Here is a 21,959-nt window from a genome sequence, read left to right as displayed (position 1 = left end):
TTTAATAGACGTACAAGGAAGTCATGCGGTGTCCACATCATATTTTTTGACTTTGCAAATAAATATATTCATATGAAATAACATAGAACTAAAAAAAAAAAACTGCTTATAATATGAGAAGCAGTTTGTCTTTAGAAATAAAATACTGTAAGGGAATGAGTGAAATAATTAGTGTGTGCAAGTTCACTTATTCTCACTTGGTTTTGAAAGAAAGTAAGTAAAAAGGTTACTGGAAAATAATTTGCTTAATTTAAAAAACTATAGAATTTAGACATGTTGACAGTCTTGTATTACCAATTTATTGGTAATTTTGTTACCAAACTAAATATTTTTAGTAAAATGCAAGTCCTTTTTTACTTTTTTAATGATCATACAAACTAAAGAAACTATTCATTACATCAGTCCAGTCCCCGATCTTTAGAACTGAAACATGCAAGACATATTTCAAAATGTATTATGCGTTTGTGTGTATATATAAAATGTGTGTGTGTGTGTGTGTGTGTGTGTATATATGTGCCCAAGTGTATGCGTGTATATATATATATATATGTATATATATCGTATTGAAAATTATTTACCCTCTAAGGGCTAAAACGATCTTGTGATGTTTTTTTTAAATTTATAACAGCATTGTAACAGACAATAATATATGCATTTAATAAAAGGAAAGCGATGTGACTAAATACATTTACAGAAATTACACTCTTCTGGGTGGGAAAAGTATTAGCTCCCATCATAACAGATGAAGCTGCTAGCAGTTGGCTATACTTGCTTTTGAAATAAATAATAATTAGAATAAGTAGGCAGTTATTTTAATGCGATAAGTGTCTGGAATTGATTGAAAAATACATCATCAAAGTGCTTGTCTAATAAACAGGATAATAAAATTAAAATTAAGCAAGCCTATATAAAACTATTAATGTTTTATGTTTAATGTTTGATTCAAAAGAATTTAAAAATGAAATGAAAATTCTGGAACATAAAACAGTTCTTCATCCAGGTTAACCTTTGAAAAACTTCTCCCCTATTATATTGTATTACAACCACACATACTTGATCTTGGACTCATGCAAATAAAAATGTAGTTATTAACTTCTAACCCATTTATGAATAGAATTAATTTGTTTTTTTTTTCAAATACGTTAGATTTCTTGCATTTAACAATGATGTGTTACTTTGATTAGTGTTTTTAGATTGTATAAAATTTATATTCAAATTTTTTATAAAGAAAATTTAGTTTAGTGTAATTATAATCTGATTTAAATTTATTAAAATCAGACGTTCCACTCCTGAGACATAAAAGAATTTTTTATATTTTTATGTAATTTTATGAAAAATGGATTTCTTCAATGATGCTGTTTTACACTACAAAAACTGCTTTACAAACTTGTTAAAGAAATTTGTAGAGCTTCAGAAAAGCTTCGTCTTCGAGATATAGTTTGCGAAATACTTTGATTTCCCTACAGGATTTCTACTCTAAGAGTAAAGATCTACTGAAATTCTTAGAACTTAAATTAGGAGTAAATTTTAAGTTTGACATCGTTTTTGACCTGAAAAACCGAATAAAATATATTCCAGAACCGTATCTCTTGAAATGTTTTTTTTTAGAAATTACTTTACAACTCAAAAAAATTAGTGTCGCAAATCACGGTTTTTAAGTTTGGAATACAGAAACTGCGTTAAATTCTCATTAAAAAAAATCAAATTTTGCAAGAATATTTATGGAGGCATTAAAAACTGTCTGTAGGTAAATATACATATGTAATGGCAACTGAACATAAAAGAAAGTTAAAGCAATTTGACTTTTTTTTAATAAAAAGAGAGTGAAATTTGGCAGAAAAATACTATATTGTAATTTTAAACCGAATAATAATAATTATAAAATTGGAAAATATTTAAAAAACATAAAAATTATTTATAAAAAATATTAAAAACCTATTACAAACTTAGTATTTCAATTATTGTTCAAAATGTTTTTCAATCTTTGCACAATATATCGTTTAATTTAAAACATATGTACTTAACTACTTTGAAATAACGTTGATATCCCAGATTTACGGTTAACTTAAAGCTTTGGAATTTTAAACACCTTTAGAAGTAATTGCATCATATTAAAGCTCAGTTTTCTATGGCCACGATACAAAAAAGCACGAAAACATTGCAAGAATTTCCCGGCTACGCTGGTTAACATATATGAAAGTAATGAAAAAATTTACTTCTCATTAGGGTCCGGAATATAACGTAGATCCCAAAGCTACTTTAATTTTAATAGTAGTTCTTGTGATGAAAGATATTATACAATTTTTTTTTAATAATAAAAATTAAAAGAGTTTTTAACTCCGTTAAATTAATTATGTTAAAGTTATGTTAATTAATTATATTAGAATTTTAATTTTGTTAAAAGAGTTTTAAGAGCCAAAAAACAGAATATATGATTCTTGTGGTGGGGAAGAAATTTAAGAAAAACGTTTTTTTTTTAAATATTCATATACGGTTTAAGCTTAACAAATTTGCTTAAGTAAATTTGTTAAATCTAACACCACCTTAATTCTAATCTAATTAAATTAATCTAATCTAATCTAATTAAATCTAACACCACCTTAAATAAAGACTAATATAAGAAAAAAAAATTTCCGAAAACTGTTCCTGCATTTTAGGTCCAGGGTCTAAATTTTAAAAATATTGTAGACATTTCGTGATTGCTGTATGTATGAAGTATAAACTTTCAAAAAAAATTTGAGAAATATTTAAACCACAGGGAGATAGTGCAAAAGAACAAAAAACATATATTTCAATCTTAAGAGGGTGGTTTGATTTTTTTTTTAAATAAAAAGTGGATGGATTATTTATATATGCATTGTAGGTAACACAAATTTGCTTTAACAAAGTTTTCTTTAAAATGCCTCTTCAAGAATATCGAAATTGGTTTTTAAATGCCAATTCCATAAATGTAGATATATTTTAGTATTTCCGAAAAATGTATGTTGAACCAATCTGGAGATATATATCAAAATATAAGATTAAATATGTACATACATCTTTTGGGAATTTCTATAGCTTTTTTCCGATTTTGAACTAAGGGGAATTTGAAATGTCGACATATTCAAAAATCTTTATACCCAAAATTTTTGTCTATCAATATAGTACTTGTTATGCTAAACTACCAATAGATCTATAACGGGAAAATAAAGATTTTTCTAATTTAAAACAAATTGTACATACCACAGGGGATAATTATTTTTAATTTGCATATTGATAATATTTTATAAATTTAATTTATTAACGGATAATAAATGTTTTAACATTTCGAAATAATATAATTTTACGTTATTGTAAAAAATTTAATACAGTTGTAAATAAATGTAAGTGTCCTACTCAATATAAAATATATTAATCTGAATTCTTATTTTTTAGACAATTAAGTGAATAGATTTAATTATGAAACAATATAAAATAAGTAGAAAAGTAATAATTTAAATAAAATGCATTATTGCTTATTTAGAATAAATTATATATAAAATATGATTACCTTAAATGTAAAGGAAGATATAACCAAAACTTAAGATTTCTTACACGATAACTTAAAGTATTAATGGAATTTAATTTGTATTTTTGGCTTATTTTTAAGCAAATTGATAGAGAATATTATGTAAAGACAGGAGAGAAAATTTTATTTGTAATTAATCACATTCATTAAAATGTTCATTATTTTTGGAATAGATTAGTCCATTTTAATTAATAAAAGCTTTTCACGAAGTTATGTGGTTTTTGGTTATCTTTTCAGTAAACATTAATTAATCACGTATAGTAATGCAATTTTTACATTATGATTATCTCAAGAAAATTGAAAAAGAACATCCTTGTATTAATTACCAATACTTTAAATACAAACATAATTTTTTTTATTAAATCATTTAAGAAAAAAAAAAATGGAATTATTTCATTGAGTGATGGACTAAATGATCATCTACTCTTGCTTTATTATAAGAAAATGAAAAATAATGAAACACATATTATTAATTTAATTTTCAATGCTACTACGGTTTTTGATGAACTTTACGATAAATAATAATTAATTACGTACAGTTATGCACGTTTTATCAGGCTTATCTTCAGAAAATTGAGTTAAGTACATCCTTGCATTAATTTCCAACATATTAAACACAAACACAATTTTTTCATGAAATCTTTTAAGAAAAAAAAAATTTTTTTTTTGATTCATAGATTAGATAATCTATCACTTAAGATCAGTTATAAGAAAAATAAAAATAATGAAACAGAATTATTAATTTAATGTTCAGTGCTACTATATGTTTGAATTAACAATAATGAATTACGTACAATAATGCACTTTTTACATTATGCTTCTTTACAGAAAATTGAGAAAATAACATCCTTGCATTAATTACCAATAGATTAAACACAAACATAATTTTTTTATGAATTATTTAATTATTTTTTAAGCAAAAAATGGAAAATATTTTTTTGACGGAGCGACTAAATTATCATCTACTTTAACTTAATTATAAGAAAAAGATAAATTAATGAAACAAATTATTATTTTAATGTTCATTGCTAATAACTCTATAAGCAAACTAATTTTTCTAAGATACTTTTAAGTATACCGTTTCAAAAACAGTTTTTCTACATTTACAATATAAATTTTATTTTTTTTTAATCTCTAGTCTCGTTTAAAAAATATTAATGAAAGAATACATAACACCTCTAAAAGTTAATTTAATTGAAAATTACAGCAAAAAACTTACGTCATTTTAGATTGTTAATATCCGTGTGTTGTTTCCAAAGGAAGAAAAAAGATACTGATGAAACTTTTTTTTTTTTTATTTCAAAAATAATAAAATAGTAAATGTAGGAAGTATATTAAAAGATTCTAAATAAAACTTCCTTTTGTAAACTTATAAATAATGAATTTATGATATATCATTTTGATTTATTGATGAGGACCTGGCGGTTGTAGAATTTTAAAACATCGCGTGTTTAGGATTTTATTTTCAGTATCGTAAATTATTATTTATTCATTTGACTTGTATGACATCAAAATAAATTTATTCATGAATTAAAAATCAGAATTAATTTTTTATAACCCATTTCCAACAAAAATAAAAATATATTTCTTAAAAAAAAAAAAAATAATAATTTTTGTATTACTCCAAGTTTTAATATAAACTTAATATTTAGATAATTGTTCAATAAATTTTAAATCCTTGTACGTTAATAGATTTATAAACGTTGGTCTAGAAAATTACATAAAAATCATTATTTTGAGTATTTGGTTTTTATTTATAATAAAAAAAATTTCCTTACTCATACCCCAAAATCTGATTTTGTCCACAATAATAATAAACTTAGATTATATCACTTATACCTTATGCACAGGGGATAGTGTTCGTACGTATGTATGTGTGTTGGCGTGTTTAAAACTTAACTACTTTCGATTGGATAAACCGATTTTGATAAAAATTTGTACAGATACTCATGTATGGGGCATTTTGTTGATAACATTTTTGAGTCAAATCTGCAGGGGATGGGGTAGATAGTTTATTTGGAGTCAATTTTCTCAAAACTTTACAAACACCTCACTTTATATAAATCTTAGCACATGCCTGAATACTTATCTTACCATTTTTTTTTTAAATTTGTCCCAAAATTCCTACTTCCCCAAAAATCGAACAAGATATCTTTTTATTTATTTCATATATTTATCTGATTTTTTATGTCTTCCTATAGATAGTAATCGTCCTCGTGATAAAAAAATGTACTTTAAGGGCAATATGGGGGGAGCCGATCGAAGTTTGAAAATATCAATTTTTTTAATTATTTAAAACGTTTTTTGATTTATTTAAACTTTTAATAATAATATTCCAATAAAATTTCATCATAATTCACTTCCTATCAAAAAAAAATCTTAGGTTGGTTTTTATTGGTGGTACATTTTTCAGCCTTTTTTTTTAATTTGGTACATTTGATATCGTAAATGTAGAAAAATCGAAAAATTTTCTTTGAAGGTATATTGGTGGTAGAGCAGAAAAATTTAAAAATACAGATTTTAAAATATTATGAAAACCTTTTTTGGTTTTAACATGTATATAATTAACTTTTTGCAATAAAATTTGATCATAAATTATTCCCTCCCCAAAAAGAAATATTGGGTAATTCTTTTCACTTCATTATTTTTCCATTATATAAGAACAAATAACCGATACCAGGAAAGTATAACAACTTTGTTGTCAGTGTTTTTTAATTTCTTTATTTTTACTTTTACTTTACCGTTATATTTTTAAAAAAAAACGTAAAAAAATGTGTAACACTTTGAACCCTCTTTTTGTCGTTTATTCAATAATATTTCGAAGTGCTGCTGATGTTACAAAATTTTATCCGAGCTCATATAATTTGGACCATTGTTTGAATGAGGAAAAACTTTGAGAATTTTCTTGAATTAAGAAAAACCTTTTTCGGATTATGACTTGTGTCTAGGTACATACTAAGAATGTGTCGAAGAAAATTGGCCGGAATGATTTTCCGATTTTAATTGTGTATTTGTCAATTAAAATAATGTATGACAATCAATGAAAGTGTGTGACTTTTTCATTGGCGACCGAAATCTCCAAAAGGTGGGTGTCTTCCCCTACGGGGTTGGGATGTTCTATTTCATTTATAAGCTTCTTTTTGTTTTAAAAAAAACTTGATAAACATGTTGGCAGTTCTCAGAGCATCGATTTCTTACTTATTCGAGCATATATCAAGGTTGTCTTAAAAAATTGCACCCGAGTTCTCTTAATTTTCACCGTCGTTAGAAACGAAATAACCTTTAGAAATTTTCAAGAAACAAGGCAAATCCGTTTTAGATAATTAACTGGATTCAGTTAACAGAAAATATAATTATCGTTGCTTTTATTTTAATTTCCGCTTTTATGTACTGCATGACCAAATTAACATTTCATCTGGACTTGATGATCACAGCGTTGCGATCAATTTTAGTCTACAACATAACCAACTTAACTTCACGTACAACAAATATGTGAACTTATTATCGAAGTAAATGAAATAATCTTCCTGGTTTTCCCCTCTTCATTAGAGAACCTTTTAATCATTACTTATAATATTTCAATTTTCTTTATGAAAATAGGTTTTCTCTTAACTGCTGACCTGTCCTTATACTATGACCTTAATCATTGCAAAATAAATACTAAAAAGAAAATGACGACAAAATAACTAAAGACTAACAGACTAAATTTAATTACTGAAAATTCCAGAAATAAACAATGGAAAATTAATATTAATATTCATACTGAATACCAATAATAATAATTTTATTTATTTATTTATTAAGATTTTACCAATAAGATTTTACTTTAAATCCAACTCGGACCAGTCTTATTAAACATAAAATAATAGCAAAGTAAAAATAATATCAAAGGAAATAAACCATAAAATATACATGTCATACAACGAAGTTTTGAAAATAACATATTAGATTATAAATTTTAAAGGTTGTTATACCTTCAGACATAAGATTCACGACATGTTGACAGCGTTATTAATAATTTGATTCGTCATTTTAGAAGTTTGCTTGTAAATAAAGAATTTAATATTGGAAGTCTTACCCTCAAGTGTAAATATCTGTTTTAAGTAAATGTTTTTAAACTTTGTGATGTGTGTTGAAACAGTAGATATACGAAAAATTATAAAGTAGGTATGTAAAAAATAACAGTTTAGTGGAATCTGTCATTATTTACAGCTATGTTATTTCCAAATACAATTCAACCCACCTGTGAACTAATATTTAAAAAATAAGTTATTTAGTTTTTGCCTAGCTTTAAGTGTGTGTTGTATAGATCTCACTTCTTGTAGGAGTTCATTTAAAAGGTTCGGTACACGGTATTCAAGCAGTGCTTTACCATATGAATTATTAAACCTTGGGGTTAAAAATTTTGTGTTCGTGTTTCATTATACTTTCTCTATGAACTCTATATAGTAAATCAAAATAATATTTCTGTAATATACAATATTTTGCCAGTCCCTCAAAAGTCATTATTCCAAGAAAGCTAGGGAAACGAGGGATTTTAGAGGAGCTAATATATAATCTGGAGCTGTTGAGTAAGAAGAGATTCCATACCTTAGTAAGCTTTCTATTAATGAAAAATATAACACACGTTTAATTTGAATTGGAAAACAGCCCGATAATTTGTAAAACTTATATAGAGGTACTTTAAATACGTTGCATAGATTAGTAATATGTATGATATATGTCACGTTACTATCCAAATAAACTCCCAAGCGCTTCAGACTGTCGACCAAAACTAGACTTTCACATCTACAGGCAAGATCTGTTCTTAAACAATTGTGATTATGATAATATATTGGGTAATAACCCAATATACTTGTATATTGGGTTAATAAGTATACTAGTATACTTAATAAAGTATACTAGTGTAATTATTTTTATTTATACCTCATTTTCTACCTTTGAAGACTATCAGTTGCGTTTTATTTGCGTTAAGGGTGATATATTTACTGAAAATTAGTAAGACCTTTCCTCCAAAGTTAAGATATGCTAAATCATTTACATATAGATTGTAAAGGAAAGGTGCTAAAATAATTCCCTGGATCAGGCCACATTTCTGTTTTAAAGAAAGACTTATAAAATTACCTATGATTACTTGGACGTATCTGTCAGCAAAATAATTTTAAAAATGTTAATAATTTTCCTCCAGTTCCTATCAGCGTTAGTTTCTCAAAGTATATCGTACTATACCATGTCAAAAGATTTTGAAAGATCCAAGGACACAGCAACTAAAAATCTTTTATCATTAAGTGCTATATTAATATTATTTGTTAGTTTATCAATAAGATCTGCAGTAGATTTATTTGAAACAAACCATATTAAATATTATTAATTATATTATATTTTAGACAAAAAGTGTTGTTGATAAAAAATACAATGTTCAATTATTTTTATTATCGCTGAAATAGAACCAATCGGCCTATATTTACAGAAGTTTGTTTTAACACCTTTTTTCTTCCTTGTACAAAAGTAAACGAAGTATTGTGATCGCGAAAAATTTTGATTGTCAGGTTTCAACGGAAATATCCATTTTGACTATCCCAGAATCCATTTTGACTAATTGATGTCTGTGCGGCAACTAGGCCGTAACGGTGTGACGTTAGTACGTACGTATGTATCTCGCATAACTAAAACACGATTAGCCGTAAGATGCTGAAATTTTGGATTTAGGATTGTTATAACATCTAGTTGTGCACCTCTCTTTTTAATTGCAATCGGCTGAACCAAAAGTGTCCAAAAAAGCCCAAAATCAAAAAAAAAATTATTTTTGACTTTATCTTAACTCCTCCTCTATGAATCATGAGACCTTGCCGTTGGTGAGGGGGCTTGAGTGCTCAGGGATACAGAGTAGCTGGACCGAAGGTGCAATCATATCGGAGAGGTATCTGTTGAGAGCCAGACTAAGGAATGTAGCTCTTTCAGTAGTTGTTAGGGGCGTGAGTCAGAATGACTTAAACGGCCATATCAACATCACTCAGTCCTCTGAGTACTGCGCAGCTGAAAACAACGGAAAACTACAGCTGCTTTTTTTCCAAGAAAATGTGGCTCTCTGCATTTTCATATAGCAATGATGGAGGCGCCTTCCTTGGTAAAATATTCCGGAGGTAAAATAGTCCCCCGTTCGGATCTCCGGGTGGGGAGTACTAAGGAAGGGTTCACCAGAAAATTAAAAAATAACATTCTACGAGTCGGAGCGTGGAATGTTAGAAGTTTAAAAAAGGTTGGTAGGCTAGAAAATTTAAAAAGGGAAATGGATATGATAAATGAGGATGTAGTAGGAATTAGTGAAGTTCGGTGGGAAGAGGAAGGCGACATTTGGTCAGGTGATTTTAGAATAATTAACTCAGGTTCAAATAATGGGCAGGCAGGAGTAGGTTTCATAATGAACAAGAAGATAGGGAAGAGAGTAGAGTATTTCAAAACGCATAGCGATAGAATCATTGTAATAAGGATAAAATCAAAACCTAAACCGACAACGATTGTTAACGTCTATATGCCTACAAGCGCCCATGATTATGATGAGGTAGAGTGTGTATACGAAGAGATTGTTGAAACAATTAAACACGTAAAAAAAGATGAAAATTTAATAATAGTTGGAGATTGGAATGCAAGCATTGGAAAAGGCAAGGAGGGAAATATAGTAGGTGAATACGGGCTGGGCAAAAGGAATGAAAGAGGGGACCGACTTATAGAGTTTTCCACGAAGTATAATTTAATAATTGCCAACACCCAATTTAAAAATCATAATAGAAGAATATACACTTGGAAAAAGCCAGGCGATACTGCAAGGTATCAGATAGATTATATCATGGTTAAGCAATGATTTAGAAATCAACTCGTTGACTGCAAAACTTACCCTGGAGCAGACATTGAGAGCGACCATAATTTGGTGATAATGAAATGTAGATTGGGCTTTAAAAACTTAAAGAAAAGGTGTCAGATGAATCGGTGGAATTTAGAGAAGCTTGAAGAAGAGGAGGTAAAGAAGATTTTTGAGGAGGACATCGCAAGAGGTCTGAGTAAAAAATCTGACCTAGAAAATGTAGAAGAAGAATGGGATAATGTTAAAAAGGAAATTCTTAAATCAGCAAAAATAAACTTAGGCAGAATAAATAGAACTGGTAGAAAACCTTGGATTTCATACGATATATTGCAGTTGATGGATGAATGTAGAAAATATAAGAATGCTAGTGATGAAGAAAGTAAAAGGAATTATTGACAATTAACAATTATTATAAACAGGAAGTGCAAACTAGCGAAAGAAGAGTGGTTTAAATAAAAGTGTTAAGAAGTGGAAAAAGAAATGAACACTGGTAAAATAGACGGAGCATACAGGAAAATTAAGGAAAATTTTGGGGTGCAAAAATTAAAATCTAATAATGTTTTAAACAAAGATGGTACGCTAATTTATAATATGAAAGGCAAAGTCGATAGGTGGGTGGAATATATTGAAGAGTTATATAGAGGAAATGAATTAGAAAATGGTGTTATATACAAAGAAGAGGAAGTTGAAGAGGAAGAAAGGGGATATAAACAATACTGCGATCTGAATTTAAGACAGCATTAAAAGATTTTAATGGCAAAAAGGCTCCTATAGTAGACAGAATACCTGTAGAATTACTGCGCAGTGCAGGTGAGGAAGCGATTGATAGATTATACAAACTGGTGTGTAATATTTATGAAAAAGGGGAATTTCCGTAATATCAGAATATCAAAATATCGGAAGTAATATCAGACTTCAAAAAAAGTGTTATAGTAATGATACCAAAGAAAGCAGGGGCAGATAAATGTGAAGAATACAAAACAATTAGTTTAACTAGTCATGCATCAAAAATCTTAATTAGAATTCTATACAGAAGAATTGAGAGGAGAGTGGATAAAGTGTTAGGAGAAGACCAATTTGATTTCAGGAAAAGTATAGGGACAAGGGAAGCAATTTTAGGCCTCAGATTATTAGTAGAAGGAAGATTAAAGAAAAACAAACCAACATACTTGGCGTTTATAGACCTAGAAAAGGCATTCGATAAGGTAGACTGGAATAAAATGTCCAGCATTTTAAAAAAATTAGGGGTTTAAATACAGAGATAGAAGAACAATTGCTAACATGTACAGGAACCAAACAGCAACAGTAACAATTGAAGAACATAAGAAAGAAGCCGTAATAAGAAAGGGAGTCCGACAAGGATGTTCCTTATCTCCGTTACTTTTTAATCTTTACATGGAACTAGCAGTTAATGATGTTAAAGAACAATTTAGATTCAGAGTAACAGCACAAGGTGAAAAGATAAACATGCTACGATTTGCTGATGATATAGTAATTCTAGCCGAGAATAAAAAGGATTTAGAAGAAACAATGAACGGCATAGATGAAGTCCTACGCAAGAACTATCGCATGAAAATAAACAAGAACAAAACAAAAGTAATGAAATGTAGTAGAAATAACAAAGATGGACCACTGAATGTGAAAATAGGAGGAGAAAAGATTATGGAGGTAAAAGAATTTTGTTATTTGGGAAGTAGAATTACTAAAGATGGACGAAGCAGGAGCAATATAAAAGGCCGAATAGCACAAGCTAAACGAGCCTTCAGTAAGAAATATAATTTGTTTGCATCAAAAATTAATTTAAATGTCAGGAAGAGATTTTTGAAAGTGTATGTCTGGAGTGTCGCTTTATATGGAAGTGAAACTTGGACGATCGGAGTATCTGAGAAGAAAAGATTAGAAGCTTTTGAAATGTGGTGCTATAGGAGAATGTTAAAAATCAGATGGGTGGATAAAGTGACAAATGAAGAGGTATTGCGGCAAATAGATGAAGAAAGAAGCATTTGGAAAAATATAGTTAAAAGAAGAGACAGACTTATAGGCCACATACTACGGCATCCTGGAATAGTCGCTTTAATATTGGAAGGACAGGTAGAAGGGAAAAATTGTGTAGGCAGGTCACGTTTGGAATATGTAAAACAAATTGTTAGGGATGTAGGATGTAGAGGGTATACTGAAATGAAACGACTAGCACTAGATAGGGAATCTTAGAGAGCTGCATCAAACCAGTCAAATGACTGAAGACAAAAAAAAAAAATTTCTTAACTGCAGCAACAAGCCCTAATTGAGAGCTTTTCAACGATATATCAAAAGTGATACTTATTTCCATTAATTCCATTGATTCCAGAATTATCGCCAAATGAAATTTTGGTAATTCTGAGCAATTATTCCCCCAGTCACTATTTTTTCCATATTGCAATATGTTGTATTAGAGGTCAACATGAACAGAAAACTAGAGGAAGAGTTTTCCTGAATTTTCGTAGATAACGTGAAGGAGCAGTTGAAGATAACGAAAAGAGCAATTACTCAGAATTACCTCCTAAACTATGCATTCTATTAAAAATGCTCTGTAATTCTGACCAATTAATCAGTCTGTATAGTGATGGAAACCTAACCTTTTTTTGTTTTTTTCTGTTTAACCTCCGGAACCACCGTAAGGATGAATAAGGTTGATATGTATAAATGCAAGTGAAATGTCTTGTACAGTCTCAGGTCGACCATTTCTGAGATGTGTGGTTAATTGAAACCCAACCACCAAAGAATACCGGTATCCGCGATCTAGTATTCAAATCCTCATAAAAGTAACTGCCCTTACTAGGACTGAACCTTAGAACTCTACTTCGAAATCAGCTGATTTGCGATGTCGAGTTCTCCACTAGACCAACCGGAAGGGTTGATTGAAACCTAATCTAACCTTTTTTTCTTTTTTTAATCCCTATTCCCTGGGCCGGACCCAACAATTAAGTAAAACTTGGTCCAGGAGAGTGTCCATTACTCTAACGAGCCTTCCCGTCTACCGGCATAACAGGTCGGCTCGCCGATCGGATTTGTTTTTAATGTTTTGCCCACTCTAGTAATATTTTTTCTAAAGTAGGATTCCCTCACCGGTCTCGGCTCGTTTCATTAATTATCCTCCTAACACTCCCCTGGAGTCTCCAGCTGATCCTCGGTACCGACACACCTCAGCATGTCGGCCATCACAGCTGGGGCTATCCGCCCTTCAAAACCCTCTTCGCCGTCCATCGCCGTCCTTGGTGCACAGAATCCTTCTGGCCAGTCGATCGACCGCTCCCCAATTTTCACGTGAGGCCAGCATGTAATCATCTTGGTTTTGCGAAAGTAATTTAGTGGTTCCTGTTTGTCACGCACTTCGTTTCTTTTTATCTCGCACCTTGTTCCGTGTGATTGACAGAATCCTGTTCGTGGCAGAACATACATGCGGGGGAGTTCCGCCTTCCTATCTTGTACAAATAGTCCTCGAAGTTACCGTGTCCAGAAATTAGTTGTGACAGGTAAAAATTTAAAACTCTATGCCTTCTACTGATCCATCGTTCTAAGTCGGCAACCAACTTCGGTACTGTACGGCTGGAATTGCCATCGGTCCTGCCATTCACGAAGGAAGAGCGATCTCATATTCGTCCTGCTAATTCCAGTGAATCTGTCTGACCTGTCCTATATCAGAAGGTCGATAGGAGGAACATCCGACAAAACGCAAGCCACCTCGTAGAACAAGGTTATGCAGGCAGACATTTCCAGATACGTTTCAGTAATCAACAATCTCTCAACTCTATACACCCCATATCTGTCGTTCGTTCTGTTGAATGTAATAATTTACAGTAGTTGAATGTAATAATTTACAGTAGTAAAAATTGTACTGCTCTTTGGATTTCAGAATTACATATTACAATTATAAAACTAAGCGCGGGTCAAACTAATACTACAGAGAATTAACCGACATCATCATCAATGATGGTAGCGACTGTGCGATTGCTACTTGCCTAGCCAATACCCTATTTCTCTTCTTTTTTTTTGTGATGAATATTTTATATTAACATATCGACCAATAGATTGACACATTTGATCAAAGTTTTTAAATTTTTAGCATTTCATCAAATCAAATAGTAAAATAAAAATAAACATCAGCGTACAGTATAGTATAGGTGAATGATTTTACTTGTTTCATGAGTTATTTGGATTTTTTTGCTCTCTATGCCAATTTGTTTCTTCAATAAAAATGTACATCTTAGAACAGATTGAAATATTTTAATGAAATTTGGTAACTTTCAAAAATTGTGATCGTTTAAACTCTTTAATCAAATTACATTTCATTAAATAAAATGTTAAGCCTTTTATTGCGAATAAAATCGCATTCCATTTGTTTAAGTCGGTTGATAAACAGCTGATATATGGCTAATACTATTTAATGTATGTCTGCAATTGTCAACCGATTTAAACAAATAAGATGTAATTTTATTTAATAAAATTAATGCTTGGAGCTATTAATAATTATAAAATTTAAATGGCTACTACTTTAAAATATTTTCCAAGCTTACTTATTTTATGAAGGATATCTTATTTCATCAGAATATGTTGATCCATTGTCAAGATACATATTTTTTTTGGAAAAAACAAAATGGCAGATATAGGGAAACAATGTGAGACAAGGTTTTGTTACGTATTTGCCGTTTAACGAGCATACTGACATAGCACACATAAAAACTCTTACAAGCGTAATTTATTTAAATAACTTTTTTTTTGTCTTCAGCATTTGACTGGTTTGATTTGACTGGTTTGAGCTCTACAAGATTCCCTATCTAGTGCTAGTCGTTTCATTTCATTATAGCCCCTACATCCTACATCCCCAACAATTGTTTTTTACATACGAGTATTCCAAACGTTGCCTGCCTGCAAAAGTTTTCCCTTCTAACTGTCCTTCCAATATTAAAGCGACTATTCCAGGATGCCTTAGTATGTGGCTTATAAGTCTGTCTCTTCTTTTAACTATATTTTTACAAATGCTTCTTTCTTCATCTATTTGCCGCAATACCTCTTCATTTGTCACTTTATCTACCCATCTGATTTTTAACATTCTCCTATAGCACCACATTTCAAAAGCTTCTAATATTTTCTTCTCCGATCGTCCAAGTTTTATTTCCATATAAAGCTACGCTCCAAACATATACTTTCAAAAATCTTTTTCTGACCTTGAAATTAATTTTTGATGTAATCAAATTATATTTCTGACTAAAGACTAGTTTCGCCTGTGCGATTGGGCATTTTATATCTCTCCTGCTTCGTCCATCTTCAGTAATTCTACTTCCCAAATAACAAAATTCTTCTACCTCCATAAACTTTTCTCTTCCTATTTTTACATTCAGTGGTCCCTTATCGTCATTTCTACTACATTTCATTACTTTCGTTTTGTTCTTGTTTATTTTCACGAGGTAGTTTGCGTAGGACTTCATCCATACCGTTCATTGTTTCTTCTAAATCCTTTTTACTCTCAGCTAGAATTGCAATATCATCAGTAAATCGTAGCATTTTTATCTTTTCACCCTGTACTGTTACTCCGGATCTAAACTGTTCTTTAACATCATAACTGCTAATTCATAGAATTAGAAGAATTAGAAAATTCTATGAATTAGCAGTTATGATGTTACATAGATAAAGTTATGATGTTTACATAGGTAAAGATAAAAAGTAACGGGGATATGGGCCATCCTTGTCGGACTCCCTTGTTTATTACAGCTTCTTTCTTATGTTCTTCAATTATTACAGTTGCTGTTTAGTTCCTGCAAATGTTAGCAATCATTCTTCTATCCTTGTATTTGAAACCTAATTTTTTTAAATGCTAAACATTTTATTCCAGTCTACGTTACCGAATGCCTTTTCTAGGTTTATAAATGCCAAGTATGTTGGTTTGTTTTTCTAAAATTTTCCTTCTACTATTAATCTGAGCCATAAAATTGTTTCCCTTGTCCCTATACTTTTCCTGAAATCAAATTGGTCTTCTCCTAACACTTCTTCCACTCTCCTCTCAATTCTTCTGCACAGAATTCTAGTTAAGGTTTTTGATGCATGACTAGTAAAGTTAATTTGTTCTGTACTCTTCACATTTATCTGCTCCTGCTTTCTTTTGTATCATGACTGTAACACTCTTTTTGAAGTCTGATATTACTTCCTCTTTTTCACAAATATTACTCACCAGTTTGTACATACAACTTTCAGTAACACAATTAAAATTGATAACTATATGATATGATATGATAGTTACTATAACTATATGATATGATAGTTATATAACTATGGATGAAATAATATATATCATATAGTTATGAATTTTAACTGTGTATTAAATAAAACCACAATTATTTAATGCAAAATTTTAATCATATATTACATAAAATTATTATTTTTCAATTTAAGTTATTTCATTATTGAAAAACAAATTATATACATTATATATAATTCTGCCCTTCAACTGAAACCTTATACAAAGATGTCATTTAAAAACTAAGTTATCCATTAGTAAGTCTAATTAACTGCAGTTAACAACCCTGCTGGTACTTTTCGATGTGTGTTCAATAATTTTATGTTCAATAACATGACTAAACAAGTAACAAGAAAAAAAGGGCATTAAAAAAGTAACAAGAATTTTTTAATTCTGTACACTATGTTTTTTTCAATTTGAGTTCATATTTTTCTTACACAATAGCAGCACTGTCTATAATGTATTTCAAAATCTTTGCCTAACTGATGAGTAGTTGCCAAAATTTTACGAGTGGTACAAAGGTTTCAGGAAGGCCAAGAAGAAGATGACAAAAGGGTTGATCATCCTATCCAACAACCAATGTAAATATTGACAAAATAAAGGTTATTGTGATCAATAATTGTTGAAATACTATTAGAGAAGTTGCTGAAGAGGAGGTATTACTTATAGTTCATGTAAAACAATTTTGACTGACATTTTGGGTACAGTAAAAAAAATTTGTTCAAACACTGCTGAATTTTCAACAAAAGCTACATGCAAAAATATCACAGAACTCAGAATTACTCAAACATCATAACAGGTGATGAAACATGGGTGTATGGTTATGATATTAAAATGAAAGTCCAGTCATTCTAATGGACACTTCCTAAAGAACCAAGATTGAAAAAGAGTTGACTCTGAGTTTGATTCTAATGATAATTACAGTTAGTATATGGTTTATTCCTCTCTTCACAAAACTCTAACCTTCCTACAGTACTGATAACATAGCATGTACTTTGACCTTGCATGGGTTACCCAATGTCTGAACAAGCTTTCCAACAGTTAGATCTTGTGTTTTCCTGATTATAAGGATATCTTGATGGTATATTAAAAATATGAACAAAATTGAAGTTGATCAAGCAATTGCTGAGAATTACCTGAAGATACAATTTTAAAATTTCTACATTTAACAAATTTCTTTCATTTTTTTACTTTTATAATTCAGGTGGTAAATATTAAGTTTATTATAAAAAATAAAATAACTTTTCCATGATTCAGTAGTCATATGCAATAGTATATTAACTATGACAAAAAACATTGGTCAACAAAATTAAATTTTTTTTTCTTACATGAGGGTGAATAGCTGATTCTTACAGTATTTTTTTATGCTGATTTCATATATGTTAATAGAATTTTTCTATCGGACTTAGTTTTTCTGTAATTGAAATTTCTTTTGAAACAAAAAACATTTGGTGAATGTAATATGACAAAATAATACACACATTCAGTACTCACCTATAATCTATTTCTTTTGATTTTCTGCTGTAATTTTCTGTAGGTAGATCCCTCTTTGGATTCCAACAGTAGTCAACTAACATTTTTGGTTCCAGTTTCCCTCGTATCGTGTTTCCATTGTAGATATCTCCTCGTGAAAGCGTTCTTCATGTTCATCACTGGTAGTGCCAAGATTGTTAGGGAAAAAATCCAAATTTGAATTTAAGAAATGAATTTTGAATGACATGTTACACCCAAATTGTTTGTAGTTTTGAAGGAGTTCACTCACAAATTCTCTGTAGTTACTGGCCTTATGGTTTCCAAGGAAGATGTTTACCACATTTTGAAATGATTTCCTTGTAGCAACCTCCAAATCACAAACATTCTTCAAACGTCAGATCACTCAGTTTTCTTATTTGTGGTCCAACAAATATACCTTCCTTTATTTTAGCATCACTTATATTAGGGATTTGTTTTTTAGAAACTGAAACCCTGCACCATTATAATAAATTGCTTTAACAAAATTTTTGAATAAGCCTAGCTTAACGTGTAGTGGCGGAAGATGCACTTTTTCTGGTTTTACTAATGCTTGACTAACAACATTCTTCTCTCCTGCAGTTAGTACCTCTCTTTTTGGCCACTGCTCTTTTATGTAATGGTTTTTCCTATCCCTGCTATCCCACTCGCACAAAAAGTAACAGAACTTAAGAGTATCCAAGTTGCAGTCCACGTAAAAGTGCTACTACGTTTAGATATCCATAAATATTTCTCATACTGAATCCTGCTTAATACAACTTTTATATTTTCGTATGACTCCTTCATGTGAACAGTGTACGCTAATGGTATTGAAGGATATTTACTTCCAATGTGAAGCAGAACAGCTTTCAAAGTATATAAAAGTTGAATAGCTTTGAGAAGTCAATAAAAAGTCGCTATTCGTCAGTAAGGTGCATTGTCCCAAAGCTTCCAGTAAAGAGTCCACTAAGTTTTTATACCGAGAGAAAAAAATTCTGACTGTCTGTCATGGAAAGCATTTATTTTAATATTTGGTTGTAAAATATGCCATCCTTTCAGTCAATGTTAGTATTTCTGCTTGATTCTTTGATCAATTTAGATCACGAACCAGATAATTTAATTCTGACTGATTAATTAAATAGGGTTCAGTGTATCTATTTTCTAGAAAGTTTAGATCTCTTTCTTGATACGTCAGGACAAGGTTCTACATTTTCCATCTTCATCAACTGGAATTGGCTACTGGCTATGTGGCACTGGCCACATGGCAGAGGGAATATCAGGGTGTTTAACAGTACATCTAATTTTAGCTGTTAATGCAGATATCTTTATTATATATAAATAACAGTCTGTGGTATGATATTTTGCTTCTCTCCAAACCATTGGAATTACAAATGGCATGTGACGAGATCAATTTAGCCAATCAGTCAACAATGTTGCACGAGAAGCACAGCAAATATGAGTAGCCCAAGATTTATCCTGATTACCTAATTTACATCCAAAATACAGTTTGTATGACTTTTAATCAGTGGAATTATATTTCTTTTCTGAGACTTCAACGTTACCGCACCACAAATGTAGCAGAAATTGTTTGGATGATTAATGTAACTGCGAGGCATTGTTAATACATTACAATAACTAATACTGTTTAAAAAGAAACTCTTTATAAACATACTAATTTAATAAACACTCACTCAAATATGAAAGCCAGCTACAAAACTGAATATTACACACACAAGAACTTGCACTTGAATGAGAATTAAAAATATTTCTCTAGGCTGCACGATAGTTTATAAGTAAATATAATAACAGAAATAACTAATGAATGGATGATATGTTTATAATAATTGATGAAAATAGGAAGAATGGGTCACATTCTTGTTCATTTTAATTTGTGTGTAAATAATAAACATGATGACTAATGTCTAACAAATCAATGTGACAATCATTAAGGGAATAAATAAACAAAATATATTTAGCTGATAAATAAGATAATAAAATGCGTTCACAAAATGCTATGCTTATGGAGTTGATGAGTGATACTACCTGAAAATAAGAATGGTAGTTACAAAAAAACTGAGCCTGATAGAAGAATTTAGATTTCATATTTGAAATTGGCATGAATGATACAATAAAAATCAGTTATTCACTCTCATTTAACAAAATCACTGTTGATCAGTGTAATTATACACTTTAAAAATGAATTATTATTAGTTATAATTAAAGTGGTTTTTTGGAATCCAACAGCAAATTAAAAAAAAAAAATTAACTTAATACTTGTAAAATAGCTTGTTTATGAATGCTTAATTAAAAAATAACTGCTTACAATTATAATCTAACCAAACTTACTTATGCTCAGCAACCTTGACTAGCGGGCGTAGGTTAAGTTTGGTTAAATTATAATTTTTCTGCAAATTGTAAAATTGAAAAAAAATGAAAATTATGTAAGCATACTTTAAAAAAAAAATTAAAAAAAGTGGCCGTTGGATTCCAAAAAAGAATCATGATTACTGTTAACATTTTAAAAATTATATGCAAGAAATAAGTAATATCCTGACTTTAAATGGTCAAACCTTACACATACAAATTACTCAATAAACTGATGGCACATAACTTAAATTTGATATTAGCATCCAAATGAAATATTTTTTTAATTTAAATTACAATATTGTAAAAGTACTGACAATGTGTTTTTTCAGTGAAATAGCTGCCTTAACTTCAAAACCAATTTTTTTTACATTCAGCAGTAAATAAAATCTACTGTAAATGTAAGATAGAAATTCTACTAACCAAACATTGAATTATAAACGTTTTTCACGTTAAAAATCATTTCATTATGTCATGCTTCATAATAAATACCTCCATAATACGTTGAAATTAAAAAAAATGTAAAACAGTTAATAACACAACTTAATAACTACGTCAACACATTCTTAAAAATCTCAGGTTTGATATAGACACATGAATGGCACACGACCACGGAACGACGTAAAATCATTAATCACAACATAGGTCGTAAAATCAATGTTACGAAATGAAAAAAAGACAAATATTACAAATAAAGCAAACGTTAAAATACATACGTAATTTTATACACTCTTCAAATCGTTAAACCATTCATTTTCAATTACAATCATCAAATTGAGGTTATACATAACGAAAATTCAGGACATTCAAAACTGTACGTAGGTAATTAAAGTAATTACTGAAGTCATGGTATCATACTTTACGTATGTAATAACTTAGCTTTTAATTCCATTATAAAAGTAAAATTTAAAAAAACACAAACCTCAAAAATGCAAGACGAAAGAAAAAATAAAACTTAATCACTAACAAATGACGATGAGTGCGCCACAATCAGTAGTAGAAATTATAAATTACAATTTTAATTATATAAAATTTTCTGGCTTCTTATATAATAGCTGGTAAAATTCAACACTATGTAAAACGAAATTATTTCTGTCGCCCAGAGATATACGTCCCTTTTTACGGTAAAGTTTTAAAATTCAGTATTTTCTCATTTTTGAATACGTATTTTTTCTCTTCCATACATTTTACTGAAAAAACTTACTCTACATTAACATATGCTAATAAAATTTAATATAATTTTCAATTATTTAATTAAAAAATGGGTTTAATGTTCTTTGACCTCTAAATGAGTTTAAATTTTTCCAAAACCGTGTCCGCAATCTTTGAAGGAAAACTGACTTGAAAATGTTTAATTTTATTCAGTAAAAAAAAAAACAAATTATAAGTAAAAATACTAATAAAATATTAATTTTACGTGCAAGAGT

At 29.7% G+C, this 21,959-nt stretch overlaps 1 protein-coding gene and 1 pseudogene across 2 annotated transcripts in view; both read right to left on the bottom strand.

The window, feature by feature from the left end:
• Positions 1 to 21,448, bottom strand: part of LOC142319036 (uncharacterized) — a 62,400-nt gene extending 40,952 nt beyond the window's left edge. Inside the window, exon 1 of one of the 2 annotated variants that reach the window (XM_075355867.1) lies at positions 21,249 to 21,448. The gene's annotated coding sequence lies outside the window, so the exon portion shown is untranslated. Of the gene's footprint in view, positions 1 to 20,955; positions 21,208 to 21,248 lie in introns of those variants that run through there. The other variant, XM_075355877.1, reaches the window with a different exon arrangement.
• Positions 1 to 21,624, bottom strand: part of LOC142319042 (coatomer subunit zeta-1 pseudogene) — an 89,427-nt pseudogene extending 67,803 nt beyond the window's left edge.
• Positions 21,625 to 21,959: the final 335 nt, after the last annotated feature.

This window comes from Lycorma delicatula, chromosome 1, assembly GCF_047948215.1.
Source record: "Lycorma delicatula isolate Av1 chromosome 1, ASM4794821v1, whole genome shotgun sequence".
Taxonomy (NCBI): domain Eukaryota; kingdom Metazoa; phylum Arthropoda; class Insecta; order Hemiptera; family Fulgoridae; genus Lycorma; species Lycorma delicatula.
Note: the sequence above shows the minus strand (reverse complement) of the source record. Positions and strands in the feature narration are given on the sequence as shown.